The sequence below is a fragment of the Petromyzon marinus genome, unplaced genomic scaffold (genome assembly GCF_048934315.1).
Source record: "Petromyzon marinus isolate PM22_M1 ecotype Great Lakes invasive population unplaced genomic scaffold, UKy_Petmar_22M1.pri1.0 PM_Scaffold_36, whole genome shotgun sequence".
In the NCBI taxonomy this organism is placed as follows: domain Eukaryota; kingdom Metazoa; phylum Chordata; class Hyperoartia; order Petromyzontiformes; family Petromyzontidae; genus Petromyzon; species Petromyzon marinus.
In genome coordinates, this window is record NW_027423346.1 from 107847 (window position 1) to 123690 (window position 15844).

At 42.7% G+C, this 15844-nt stretch overlaps 1 long non-coding RNA gene across 8 annotated transcripts; it reads right to left on the bottom strand.

The window, feature by feature from the left end:
- Positions 1-14511: 14511 nt before the first annotated feature.
- Positions 14512-15570, bottom strand: LOC142923245 (uncharacterized). Of its 8 annotated transcripts, none has more exons than XR_012940635.1 (3): positions 15381-15570; positions 14781-15280; positions 14512-14740 (listed from the first exon to the last, which is right to left on the bottom strand). It is a non-coding gene; the product is annotated as an uncharacterized LOC142923245 (long non-coding RNA). The 8 variants fall into 8 exon arrangements; XR_012940632.1 differs by having other exon boundaries at positions 15311-15570; XR_012940636.1 differs by adding an exon at positions 14741-14780 and having other exon boundaries at positions 14512-14670; positions 14811-15570.
- Positions 15571-15844: the final 274 nt, after the last annotated feature.

The window sequence follows — 15844 nt, forward strand, 5'->3', positions numbered from 1 at the left end:
CCCTCCCCCTCAACGCGTTAGCAAATAATTTTTTTTCTTAACTTACAAACACATTTTTTTCCCCATCACATTCAACAAAGGCAAAATCCCTCCCCGTCCAATGCGCAAGCAAATCATTATTTTTTTCTTAACGCACGAACTCAAAAATTTTTTTCCATCACACGCAACAAAGACAAAATCCCTCCCCCCCAACGCGTAAGCAAATCATTTTTTTTCTTAACGCACGAACAATTTTTTTTTTACCCATCACACGCAAAACAAAGGCAAAATCCCTCCCCCATCCCCCTCCAACGCGCAAGCAAATCATTATTTTTTTCTTAACGCACGAACTCAAAAAAATTTTTCCATCACACGCAACAAAGACAAAATCCCTCCCCCCAACGCGTAAGCAAATAAAAAAAATTTCTTAACGCACAAACAATTTTTTTTTTCCATCACACGCAACAAAGACAAAATCCCTCCTCCCTCCAATGCGTAAGCAAATAAAAAAAAAATCTTAACGCACAAACTAAATTTTTTTTTCCATCACACGCAACAAAGACAAAATCCCTCCCCCCAACACGTAAGCAAATCATTTTTTCTTAACGCACAAACTAAATTTTTTTTTCCATCACACGCAACAAAGGCAAAATCCCTCCCCCCAACGCGTAAGCAAATTAAAAAAAATTTCTTAACGCACAAACTCAAATTTTTTTTTCCATCACACGCAACAGAGACAAAATCCCTCCCCCTCAACGCGTAAGCAAATCATTTTTTTTTATTAACGCACAAACATTTTTTTTTCCATCATCACACGCAACAAAAGCAAAATCCCTCCTCCCACCAACGCGTAAGCAAATAAAAAAAAAATTCTTAACGCACAAACTAATTTTTTTTTTCCATCACACGCAACAAAGACAAAATCCCTCCCCCTCAACGCGTAAGCAAATCATTATTTTTCTTAACGCACAAACAAATTCTTTTTTTTTCCCCATCACACGCAAAACAAAGGCAAAATCCCTCCCCGTCCAACGCGCAAGCAAATCATTATTTTTTTCTTAACGCACGAACTCAAATTTTTTTTTCCATCACACGCAACAAAGACAAAATCCCTCCCCCTCAACGCGTAAGCAAATCATTTTTTTTCTAACCTCACAAATATTTTTTTTTCTTAACGCACAAACAAATTTTTTTTTGCCATCATCACACGCAACAAAGGCAAAATCCCTCCCTCCCCCCCAACGTGTAAGCAAATAAAAAAAAAATCTTAACGCACAAACTAAATTTTTTTTCCATCACATGCAACAAAGACAAAATCCCTCCCCCTCAACGCGCAAGCAAATCTTTTTTTTTTATTAACGCACAAACAATTTTTTTTTTCCCCATCACACGCAACAAAGGCAAAATCCCTCCTCCCTCCAACGCGCAAGCAAATCATTATTTTTTTCTTAACGCACGAACTCAAATTTTTTTTTCCATCACACGCAACAAAGACAAAATCCCTCCCCCTCAACGCGTAAGCAAATCATTCTTTTTCTTAACGCACAAACAATTTTTTTTTTCCCCATCACACGCAAAACAAAGGCAAAATCCCTCCCCGTCCAATGCGCAAGCAAATCATTATTTTTTTCTTAACGCACGAACTCAAAAATGTTTTTCCATCACACGCAACAAAGACAAAATCCCTCCCCCTCAACGCGTAAGCAAATCATTATTTTTCTTAACGCACAAACAAATTCTTTTGTTTTGTTTTTACCCCACGCGTGCGAAGCGTTTTTTGTGTTCGCTGCCTAACGCGGATTTCGGTGGTGGTGGTGGGTGGTGGGTGGATGTTAGGGGTTGTATGGGTGGTGGTGGTGGGTGGTAGGGGTGGGTGGAGAATCTAAATCCAACAAAACAAAAGAATTAACGAGTCGGCACGCGCGCCACAGTCGATGGATTTGCTTCGTCTCGCTGAGCAGGGCGAAAAATAATAATTTAAAAAATAAAAATCACATTGCACGGGAGAGCGGCAAGTACCGCTGATGCGTGAGGGTTGTGGTGGTGGGGGTGGTGGTGGTGGTGGGGGTGGCGGGGAGAGACAAAGACGGCCGTGGGGGATGCTGAGCACACACACAGAGAGACACACACACAGAGAGAGAGAGACACACAGAGAGAGAGACACAGAGAGAGAGAGAGACACACACAGAGAGACACACAGAGAGAGACACACAGAGAGAGACACACAGAGAGACACACACAGAGAGACACACACAGAGAGAGACACAGAGAGAGAGAGACACAGAGAGAGACACAGAGAGAGAGAGACACAGAGAGAGACACACAGAGAGACACACACAGAGAGAGACACACAGAGAGAGACACATAGATATAGATCCCCCGTATAGCCTTAACAGACTGTAGGGGCAAGTGCTGTTAGCGAGCACCTATGAAGGCCGGATCGGTACACGAGGGGGTGGGTGGCCAGCACCACGCCCGACCGCCTTTGTCTCCCTAGTGGCGATGTTTACACACCGCACCAGGTACTCATTTGAGGCTGAGTCGACCTAGGGGAGGCCCGGGACCGGTTCAGATAATCGTCACTGGTGTTGGCCGTGAGCGGGAATCGAACTCGGGTCGCCAGGTTCATAGCGCAGCGCGCTAACCGATACACTATCGCTCCCCACACACACAGACACACACACATACACACACAGAGACACACACACACAGAGAGAGACACACACACAGAGAGACACACACAGAGAGAGAGAGACACAGAGAGACACACACAGAGAGACACACACAGTGAGACACACACAGAGAGACACACAGAGAGAGACACAGAGAGAGACACACAGAGAGACACACACAGAGAGAGACACAGAGAGACACACACACAGACACACACACACACACAGAGAGACACACACACAGAGACACACACAGAGAGAGAGAGACACAGAGAGAGACACACAGAGAGACACACAGAGAGACACACAGAGAGAGAGACACAGAGAGAGACACAGAGAGAGACACACAGAGAGACACACACACAGAGACACACAGAGAGACACACACAGAGAGACACACAGAGAGACACACAGAGAGACACACAGAGACACACACATACACAGAGACACATACAGACACACACACAGAGAGACACACACACAGAGAGAGAGAGAGACACAGAGAGACACACACAGAGAGAGACACACAGAGAGACACACAGAGAGAGAGAGACACAGAGAGAGACACAGAGAGAGACACACAGAGAGACACACACACAGAGACACACAGAGAGACACACACAGAGAGACACACAGAGAGACACACAGAGAGACACACAGAGACACACACATACACAGAGACACATACAGACACACACACAGAGAGACACACACACAGAGAGAGAGAGAGACACAGAGAGACACACACAGAGAGAGACACACAGAGAGACACAGAGAGAGAGAGAGACACAGAGAGAGACACAGAGAGAGACACACAGAGAGACACACACACAGAGACACACAGAGAGACACACACAGAGAGACACACAGAGAGACACACAGAGAGACACACAGAGACACACAAATACACAGAGACACATACAGACACACACACAGAGAGACACACACACAGAGACACACACAGAGACACACAGAGACACACAGACACACACACAGACACACATACAGACACACACACAGACACTCACACACAGATACTCACACAGAAACACTCAAACAGACACACACACACAAACACACTCTCACACAGACACACAGAAACACTCAAACAGACACACACAGACACATACACACACTCAGACACACACACAGAAACACTCAAACAGACACAGACACTCACACACAGACACAGACACACAGAAACACTCAAACAGACACACACACACACACACAGACACACACAGAAACACTCAAACAGACACACACACTGACATACACACACTGACACACACACAAACACACACAGACACACACACAGAAACACTCAAACAGACACACACACTGACAGACACACACACAGACACACACACAGACACACACACTGACATACACACACACTGACACACACACACAGACACACACACACAGAAACACTCAAACAGACACACACACTGACATACACACAATGACACACACACAAACACACACACAGACACACACACAGAAACACTCAAACAGACACACACACTGACAGACACACACACAGACACACACACAGACACACACACTGACATACACACACACAGACACACACACACACACAGACACACACACAGAAACACTCAAACAGACACACACACTGACATACACACACTGACACACACACAAACACACACACAGACACACACACAGAAACACTCAAACAGACACACACACTGACAGACACACACACAGACACACACACAGACACACACACTGACATACACACACACTGACACACACACACAGACACACACACAGACACACACACAGAAACACTCAAACAGACACACACACTGACATACACACATACACACTCTCACACAGACACACAGACAGACACATACACACACTCACACTCAGACACACACACAGAAACACTCAAACAGACACACACACTGACAGACACACTCACAGACACACACAGAAACACTCAAACAGACACACACACTGACAGACACACTCACAGACACACACAGAAACACTCAAACAGACACACACACTGACACACACACACAGACACACACACAGACTGCCACACCTCCGTCAGGAGCTGGACCGGTACCACCTGGACCTCTGTGGTATTCAGGAGGCCTGGTAGACTGGATTTGGTGTGTACACAGAGGAGAGGCTGACACTACTCTTGTCAGGAGCTGGACCGGTACCACCTGAACCTTTGTGGGATACAGGAGGCCTGGTGGACTGGATCTTGTGTGTGTGTGTAGAGGAGAGGCTGCCACTCCCCTGTCAGGAGCTGGACCGGTACCACGAGGACCGGTACCGCCTGGATCACTGTGGTATTGAGGTCCGGTAGACTGGATCTGGTGTGTGTGTAGAGGAGAGGCTGCCACTCCCCTGTCAGGAGCTGGACCGGTACCACCTGGATCACTGTGGTATTCAGGAGGCCTGGTATACTGGATATGGTGTGTACACAGAGGAGAGGCTGCCACTACTCTTGTCAGGAGCTGGACCAGTACCACGTGGATCACTGTGGTATACAGGAGGCCTGGTGCACTGGATCTGGTGTGTGTGTGTACACAGAGGAGAGGCTGCCACTCTCCTGTCAGGAGCTGGACTGGTACCACCTGGATCACTGTGGGATACAGGAGGCCTGGTGCACTGGATCTTGTGTGTGTGTGTGTAGAGGAGAGGCTGCCACTCCCCTGTCAGGAGCTGGACTGGTACCACGTGGACCTCTGTGGTATTCAGGAGGCCTGGTGCACTGGATATGGTGTGTACACAGAAGAGAGGCTGCCACTCCCCTGTCAGGAGCTGGACCGGTACCACCTGAACCTCTGTGGGATACAGGAGGCCTGGTGCACTGGATCTGGTGTGTACACAGAAGAGAGGCTGCCACTCCCCTGTCAGGAGCTGGACCGGTACCACCTAGATCACTGTGGTATACAGGAGGCCTGGTGCACTGGATCTGGTGTGTGTGTGTAGAGGAGAGGCTGCCACTCTCCTGTCAGGAGCTGGACCGGTACCACGTGGACCTCTGTGGTATTCAGGAGGCCTGGTGGACTGGATCTGGTGTGTGTGTGTAGAGGAGAGGCTGCCACTACTCTTGTCAGGAGCTGGACCGGTACCACGTGGACCTCTGTGGTATACAGGAGGCCTGGTGCACTGGATCTGGTGTGTGTGTGAGTAGAGGAGAGGCTGCCACTCCTCTTGTCAGGAGCTGGACTGGTACCACGTGGATCACTGTGGTATTCAGGAGGCCTGGTGGACTGGATCTTGTGTGTGTGTGTGTAGAGGAGAGGCTGCCACTCCCCTGTCAGGAGCTGGACCGGTACCACCTGGATCAGTGTGTGATACAGGAGGCCTGGTGCACTGGATCTGGTGTGTGTGTGTAGTGGCTACCACCACAGTCTACATTATAGACTGTCAGTACACTCACCATACTTAATAACCATTGCTACAGTCTACATTATAGACTGTCAGTACACTCACCATACTTAATAACCAGGCTACAGTCTACATTATAGACTGTCAGTACACTCACCATACTTAATAACCAGGCTACAGTCTACATTATAGACTGTCAGTACACTCACCATACTTAATAACCATTGCTACAGTCTACATTATAGACTGTCAGTACACTCACCATACTTAATAACCAGGCTACAGTCTACATTATAGACTGTCAGTACACTCACTCAGCTTAATGACCAGGCTAGTCTACATTGTAGACTGTCAGTAGACTCACTCAGATTAATAACCAGGCTACAGTCTACATTATAGACTGTCAGTACACTCAGTTTAATAACCATTACTACAGTCTACATTATAGACTGTCAGTACCCTCAGCTTAATAACCAGGCTACAGTCTACATTATAGACTGTCAGTACACTCAGCTTAAAAACCAGGCTACAGTCTACATTATAGACTGTCAGTACCCTCAGCTTAATAACCATTACTACAGTCTACATTATAGACTGTCAGTACACTCACTCAGCTTAATAACCATTACTACAGTCTACATTATAGACTGTCAGTACACTCAGTTTAATAACCATTACTACAGTCTACATTATAGACTGCCAGTACACTCACCATACTTAATAACCAGGCTACAGTCTACATTATAGACTGTCAGTACACTCACCATACTTAATAACCAGGCTACAGTCTACATTATAGACTGTCAGTACACTCAGCTTAATAACCATTACTACAGTCTACATTATAGACTGTCAGTACACTCACTCAGCTTAATAACCAGGATACAGTCTACATTATAGACTGTCAGTACACTCAGCTTAATAACCATTACTACAGTCTACATTATAGACTGTCAGTACACTCAGCTTAATAACCAGACTACAGTCTACATTATAGACTGTCAGTACCCTCAACTTAATAACCATTACTACAGTCTACATTATAGACTGTCAGTAGACTCAGCTTAATAACCATTACTACAGTCTACATTATAGACTGTCAGTAGACTCAGCTTAATAACCAGGCTACAGTCTACATTATAGACTGTCAGTAGACTCACTCAGCTTAATAACCATTACTACAGTCTACATTATAGACTGTCAGTACACTCACCATACTTAATAACCAGGCTACAGTCTACATTATAGACTGTCAGTACACTCAACTTAATAACCATTACTACAGTCTACATTCTAGACTGTCAGTACACTCACCATACTTAATAACCAGGCTACAGTCTACATTATAGACTGTCAGTACACTCACCATACTTAATAACCAGGCTACAGTCTACATTATAGACTGTCAGTACACTCACCATACTTAATAACCAGGCTACAGTCTACATTATAGACTGTCAGTACACTCACCATACTTAATAACCAGGCTACAGTCTACATTATAGACTGTCAGTACACTCACTCAGCTTAATAACCAGGCTACAGTCTACATTATAGACTGTCAGTACCTTCAACTTAATAACCATTACTACAGTCTACATTATAGACTGTCAGTAGACTCAGCTTAATAACCAGGCTACAGTCTACATTATAGACTGTCAGTAGACTCACTCAGCTTAATAACCATTACTACAGTCTACATTATAGACTGTCAGTACACTCACCATACTTAATAACCATTACTACAGTCTACATTATAGACTGTCAGTACACTCACCATACTTAATAACCAGGCTACAGTCTACATTATAGACTGTCAGTACACTCAACTTAATAACCATTACTACAGTCTACATTCTAGACTGTCAGTACACTCACCATACTTAATAACCAGGCTACAGTCTACATTATAGACTGTCAGTACACTCACCATACTTAATAACCAGGCTACAGTCTACATTATAGACTGTCAGTACACTCACCATACTTAATAACCAGGCTACAGTCTACATTATAGACTGTCAGTACACTCACCATACTTAATAACCAGGCTACAGTCTACATTATAGACTGTCAGTACACTCACTCAGCTTAATAACCAGGCTACAGTCTACATTATAGACTGTCAGTACCTTCAACTTAATAACCATTACTACAGTCTACATTATAGACTGTCAGTAGACTCAGCTTAATAACCAGGCTACAGTCTACATTATAGACTGTCAGTAGACTCAGCTTAATAACCATGCTACAGTCTACATTATAGACTGTCAGTACCCTCAACTTAATAACCATTACTACAGTCTACATTATAGACTGTCAGTACACTCACCATACTTAATAACCAGGCTACAGTCTACATTATAGACTGTCAGTACACTCAACTTAATAACCATTACTACAGTCTACATTCTAGACTGTCAGTACACTCACCATACTTAATAACCAGGCTACAGTCTACATTATAGACTGTCAGTACACTCACCATACTTAATAACCAGGCTACAGTCTACATTATAGACTGTCAGTACACTCACCATACTTAATAACCAGGCTACAGTCTACATTATAGACTGTCAGTACACTCACCATACTTAATAACCAGGCTACAGTCTACATTATAGACTGTCAGTACACTCACCATACTTAATAACCAGGCTACAGTCTACATTATAGACTGTCAGTACCTTCAACTTAATAACCATTACTACAGTCTACATTCTAGACTGTCAGTACACTCACCATACTTAATAACCAGGCTACAGTCTACATTATAGACTGTCAGTACACTCAACTTAATAACCATTACTACAGTCTACATTCTAGACTGTCAGTACACTCACCATACTTAATAACCAGGCTACAGTCTACATTATAGACTGTCAGTACACTCACCATACTTAATAACCAGGCTACAGTCTACATTATAGACTGTCAGTACCTTCAACTTAATAACCATTACTACAGTCTACATTCTAGACTGTCAGTACACTCACCATACTTAATAACCAGGCTACAGTCTACATTATAGACTGTCAGTACACTCACCATACTTAATAACCAGGCTACAGTCTACATTATAGACTGTCAGTACACTCACCATACTTAATAACCAGGCTACAGTCTACATTATAGACTGTCAGTACACTCAACTTAATAACCATTACTACAGTCTACATTATAGACTGTCAGTACACTCACCATACTTAATAACCAGGCTACAGTCTACATTATAGACTGTCAGTACACTCACCATACTTAATAACCAGGCTACAGTCTACATTATAGACTGTCAGCACACTCACCATACTTAATAACCAGGCTACAGTCTACATTATAGACTGTCAGTACACTCACTCAGCTTAATAACCAGGCTACAGTCTACATTATAGACTGTCAGTACCTTCAACTTAATAACCATTACTACAGTCTACATTATAGACTGTCAGTACACTCACCATACTTAATAACCAGGCTACAGTCTACATTATAGACTGTCAGTACACTCACCATACTTAATAACCAGGCTACAGTCTACATTATAGACTGTCAGCACACTCACCATACTTAATAACCAGGCTACAGTCTACATTATAGACTGTCAGTACACTCACTCAGCTTAATAACCAGGCTACAGTCTACATTATAGACTGTCAGTACCTTCAACTTAATAACCATTACTACAGTCTACATTATAGACTGTCAGTACACTCACCATACTTAATAACCAGGCTACAGTCTACATTATAGACTGTCAGTACACTCACCATACTTAATAACCAGGCTACAGTCTACATTATAGACTGTCAGCACACTCACCATACTTAATAACCAGGCTACAGTCTACATTATAGACTGTCAGTACACTCACTCAGCTTAATAACCAGGCTACAGTCTACATTATAGACTGTCAGTACCTTCAACTTAATAACCATTACTACAGTCTACATTATAGACTGTCAGTAGACTCAGCTTAATAACCAGGCTACAGTCTACATTATAGACTGTCAGTAGACTCACTCAGCTTAATAACCATTACTACAGTCTACATTATAGACTGTCAGTACACTCACCATACTTAATAACCATTACTACAGTCTACATTATAGACTGTCAGTACACTCACCATACTTAATAACCAGGCTACAGTCTACATTATAGACTGTCAGTACCTTCAACTTAATAACCATTACTACAGTCTACATTCTAGACTGTCAGTACACTCACCATACTTAATAACCAGGCTACAGTCTACATTATAGACTGTCAGTACACTCACCATACTTAATAACCAGGCTACAGTCTACATTATAGACTGTCAGTACACTCACCATACTTAATAACCAGGCTACAGTCTACATTATAGACTGTCAGTACCCTCGGCTTAATAACCATTACTACAGTCTACATTATAGACTGTCAGTACACTCACTCAGCTTAATAACCATTACTACAGTCTACATTATAGACTGTCAGTACACTCAGTTTAATAACCATTACTACAGTCTACATTATAGACTGCCAGTACACTCACCATACTTAATAACCAGGCTACAGTCTACATTATAGACTGTCAGTACACTCACCATACTTAATAACCAGGCTACAGTCTACATTATAGACTGTCAGTACACTCAGCTTAATAACCATTACTACAGTCTACATTATAGACTGTCAGTACACTCACTCAGCTTAATAACCAGGATACAGTCTACATTATAGACTGTCAGTACACTCAGCTTAATAACCATTACTACAGTCTACATTATAGACTGTCAGTACACTCACCATACTTAATAACCAGGCTACAGTCTACATTATAGACTGTCAGTACACTCAGCTTAATAACCATTACTACAGTCTACATTATAGACTGTCAGTACACTCACTCAGCTTAATAACCAGGATACAGTCTACATTATAGACTGTCAGTACACTCAGCTTAATAACCATTACTACAGTCTACATTATAGACTGTCAGTACACTCAGCTTAATAACCAGACTACAGTCTACATTATAGACTGTCAGTACCCTCAACTTAATAACCATTACTACAGTCTACATTATAGACTGTCAGTAGACTCAGCTTAATAACCATTACTACAGTCTACATTATAGACTGTCAGTAGACTCAGCTTAATAACCAGGCTACAGTCTACATTATAGACTGTCAGTAGACTCACTCAACTTAATAACCATTACTACAGTCTACATTCTAGACTGTCAGTACACTCACCATACTTAATAACCAGGCTACAGTCTACATTATAGACTGTCAGTACACTCACCATACTTAATAACCAGGCTACAGTCTACATTATAGACTGTCAGTACACTCACCATACTTAATAACCAGGCTACAGTCTACATTATAGACTGTCAGTACACTCACTCAGCTTAATAACCAGGCTACAGTCTACATTATAGACTGTCAGTACCTTCAACTTAATAACCATTACTACAGTCTACATTATAGACTGTCAGTAGACTCAGCTTAATAACCAGGCTACAGTCTACATTATAGACTGTCAGTAGACTCACTCAGCTTAATAACCATTACTACAGTCTACATTATAGACTGTCAGTACACTCACCATACTTAATAACCATTACTACAGTCTACATTATAGACTGTCAGTACACTCACCATACTTAATAACCAGGCTACAGTCTACATTATAGACTGTCAGTACACTCAACTTAATAACCATTACTACAGTCTACATTCTAGACTGTCAGTACACTCACCATACTTAATAACCAGGCTACAGTCTACATTATAGACTGTCAGTACACTCACCATACTTAATAACCAGGCTACAGTCTACATTATAGACTGTCAGTACACTCACCATACTTAATAACCAGGCTACAGTCTACATTATAGACTGTCAGCACACTCACCATACTTAATAACCATTACTACAGTCTACATTATAGACTGTCAGTACACTCACCATACTTAATAACCATTACTACAGTCTACATTATAGACTGTCAGTACACTCACCATACTTAATAACCAGGCTACAGTCTACATTATAGACTGTCAGTACACTCACTCAGCTTAATAACCAGGCTACAGTCTACATTATAGACTGTCAGTACCTTCAACTTAATAACCATTACTACAGTCTACATTATAGACTGTCAGTACACTCACCATACTTAATAACCAGGCTACAGTCTACATTATAGACTGTCAGTACACTCACCATACTTAATAACCAGGCTACAGTCTACATTATAGACTGTCAGCACACTCACCATACTTAATAACCAGGCTACAGTCTACATTATAGACTGTCAGTACACTCACTCAGCTTAATAACCAGGCTACAGTCTACATTATAGACTGTCAGTACCTTCAACTTAATAACCATTACTACAGTCTACATTATAGACTGTCAGTAGACTCAGCTTAATAACCAGGCTACAGTCTACATTATAGACTGTCAGTAGACTCACTCAGCTTAATAACCATTACTACAGTCTACATTATAGACTGTCAGTACACTCACCATACTTAATAACCATTACTACAGTCTACATTATAGACTGTCAGTACACTCACCATACTTAATAACCAGGCTACAGTCTACATTATAGACTGTCAGTACACTCACTCAGCTTAATAACCAGGCTACAGTCTACATTATAGACTGTCAGTACCTTCAACTTAATAACCATTACTACAGTCTACATTATAGACTGTCAGTAGACTCAGCTTAATAACCAGGCTACAGTCTACATTATAGACTGTCAGTAGACTCAGCTTAATAACCATGCTACAGTCTACATTATAGACTGTCAGTACCCTCAACTTAATAACCATTACTACAGTCTACATTATAGACTGTCAGTACACTCAGCTTAATAACCAGGCTACAGTCTACATTATAGACTGTCAGTACACTCACCATACTTAATAACCATTACTACAGTCTACATTATAGACTGTCAGTACACTCACTCAGCTTAATAACCATTACTACAGTCTACATTATAGACTGTCAGTACACTCACCATACTTAATAACCAGGCTACAGTCTACATTATAGACTGTCAGTAGACTCAGCTTAATAACCATTACTACAGTCTACATTATAGACTGTCAGTACACTCAGCTTAATAACCATTACTACAGTCTACATTATAGACTGTCAGTACACTCACCATACTTAATAACCATTACTACAGTCTACATTATAGACTGTCAGTACACTCACCTTAATAACCAAGCTACAGTCTACATTATAGACTGTCAGTACTCAGTTTAATAACCATTACTACAGTCTACATTATAGACTGCCAGTACACTCACCATACTTAATAACCAGGCTACAGTCTACATTATAGACTGTCAGTACACTCACCTTAATAACCAGGCTACAGTCTACATTATAGACTGTCAGTACACTCAGTTTAATAACCATTACTACAGTCTACATTATAGACTGCCAGTACACTCACCATACTTAATAACCAGGCTACAGTCTACATTATAGACTGTCAGTACACTCACTCAGCTTAATAACCATTACTACAGTCTACATTATAGACTGTCAGTACACTCACCATACTTAATAACCAGGCTACAGTCTACATTATAGACTGTCAGTAGACTCAGCTTAATAACCATTACTACAGTCTACATTATAGACTGTCAGTACACTCACCATACTTAATAACCAGGCTACAGTCTACATTATAGACTGTCAGTACACTCAACTTAATAACCATTACTACAGTCTACATTATAGACTGTCAGTACACTCAACTTAATAACCAGGCTACAGTCTACATTATAGACTGTCAGTACACTCAGCTTAATAACCAGGCTACAGTCTACATTATAGACTGTCAGTACACTCACCATACTTAATAACCATTACTACAGTCTACATTATAGACTGTCAGTACACTCACCATACTTAATAACCATTACTACACTCTACATTATAGACTGTCAGTACACTCACCCAGCTGAATAACCAGGCTAGAGTCTACATTATAGACTGTCAGTACACTCACCATACTTAACCATTACTACAGTCTACATTATAGACTGTCAGTACACTCACCATACTTAATAACCAGGCTACAGTCTACATTATAGACTGTCAGTACACTCACCATACTTAATAACCATTACTACAGTCTACATTATAGACTGTCAGTAAACTCAGTTTAATAACCATGCTACAGTCTACATTATAGACTGTCAGTAGACTCAGCTTAATAACCATTACTACAGTCTACATTATAGACTGTCAGTAGACTCAGTTTAATAACCATTACTACAATCTACATTATAGACTGTCAGTACACTCACCATACTTAATAACCATTACTACAGTCTACATTAGGTTTTTTTTATTATTTTCATTAACTTGATTCTTTATTTTCCCATCTACGCGACCGTACCGAAGGAATGTTACTTTGTGGGCGTGAAAGGGCAAACAGGGAGAATCGTCAACTTTCATACCAACTCTTTATTCAGAAAGTTACAGCAGACGGAACCTCTCGAGAGACTCACGGAGACTCCCAGAGACTCCAGGAGACTTCCAGAGACTTCCAGAACCTCCTGGAGACTTCCAGAACCTCCCGGAGACTTCCGGAGACTTCCAGAACCTCCTAGAGACTTCCAGAACCTCCCGGAGACTCCCAGAGGCTCCAGGAGACTTCCAGAGACTTCCAGAACCTCCTAGAGACTTCCAGAACCTCCTAGAGACTTCCAGAACCTCCTAGAGACTTCCAGAGACTTCCAGAACCTCCTAGAGACTTCCAGAACCTCCCGGAGACTTCCAGAACCTCCTAGAGACTTCCAGAGACTTCCAGAACCTTCAAGAGACTCCCAGAACCTCCCGGAGACTTCCGGAGACCCCCAGAACCTCCTAGAGACTTCCAGAACCTCCCGGAGACTTCCAGAACCTCCCGGAGACTTCCAGAACCTCCTAGAGACCCCCAGAACCTCCTGGAGACTTCCAGAACCTCCCGGAGACTTCCAGAACCTCCTAGAGACTTCCAGAACCTCCTGGAGACTTCCAGAACCTCCCGGAGACTTCCAGAACCTCCCGGAGACTTCCAGAGACTTCCAGAACCTCCTGGAGACTTCCAGAACCTCCCGGAGACTTCCAGAACCTCCTAGAGACTTCCAGAACCTCCTAGAGACTTCCAGAACCTCCTAGAGACTTCCAGAACCTCCTGGAGACTTCCAGAACCTCCCGGAGACTTCCAGAACCTCACGGAGACTTCCGGAGACTTCCAGAACCTTCAAGAGACTTCCAGAACCTCCTAGAGACCCCCAGAACCTCACGGACACTTCCGGAGACTTCCAGAACCTCCTAGAGACTTCCAGAACCTTCAAGAGACTCCCAGAACCTCCCGGAGACTTCTGGAGACTCCCGGAGACTCCCGGAGACTCCCGGAGACTCCCAGAACCTCCCGGAACCGTCTCCAGCGTGGTTCCTGCGCTCACTTCAGCTTCTTCTTGGGACGCAGGTTGTTGGTGTTGACCGCACTTCTGCTTACGGCAATCACAGGCTGCGTGCAGACAGGTCCATAGCAGAGAGACAGATGGTGAGAGAGAGGTGAGATGGTGAGAGAGATGGGGTAGAGAGAGAGAGTAGAGAGAGAGAGAAGATGGTGAGAGAGAGAGATGGTGAGAGAGAGAGAGTGAGAGAGAGGAGAGAGGAGAGATGGTGAGATGGTGAGAGAGGAGAGAGAGAGGAGAGATGGTGAGAGAGAGATGTTGAGAGATGGTGAGAGAGAGAGATGGGGTAGAGAGAGAGATAGTGAGAGAGAG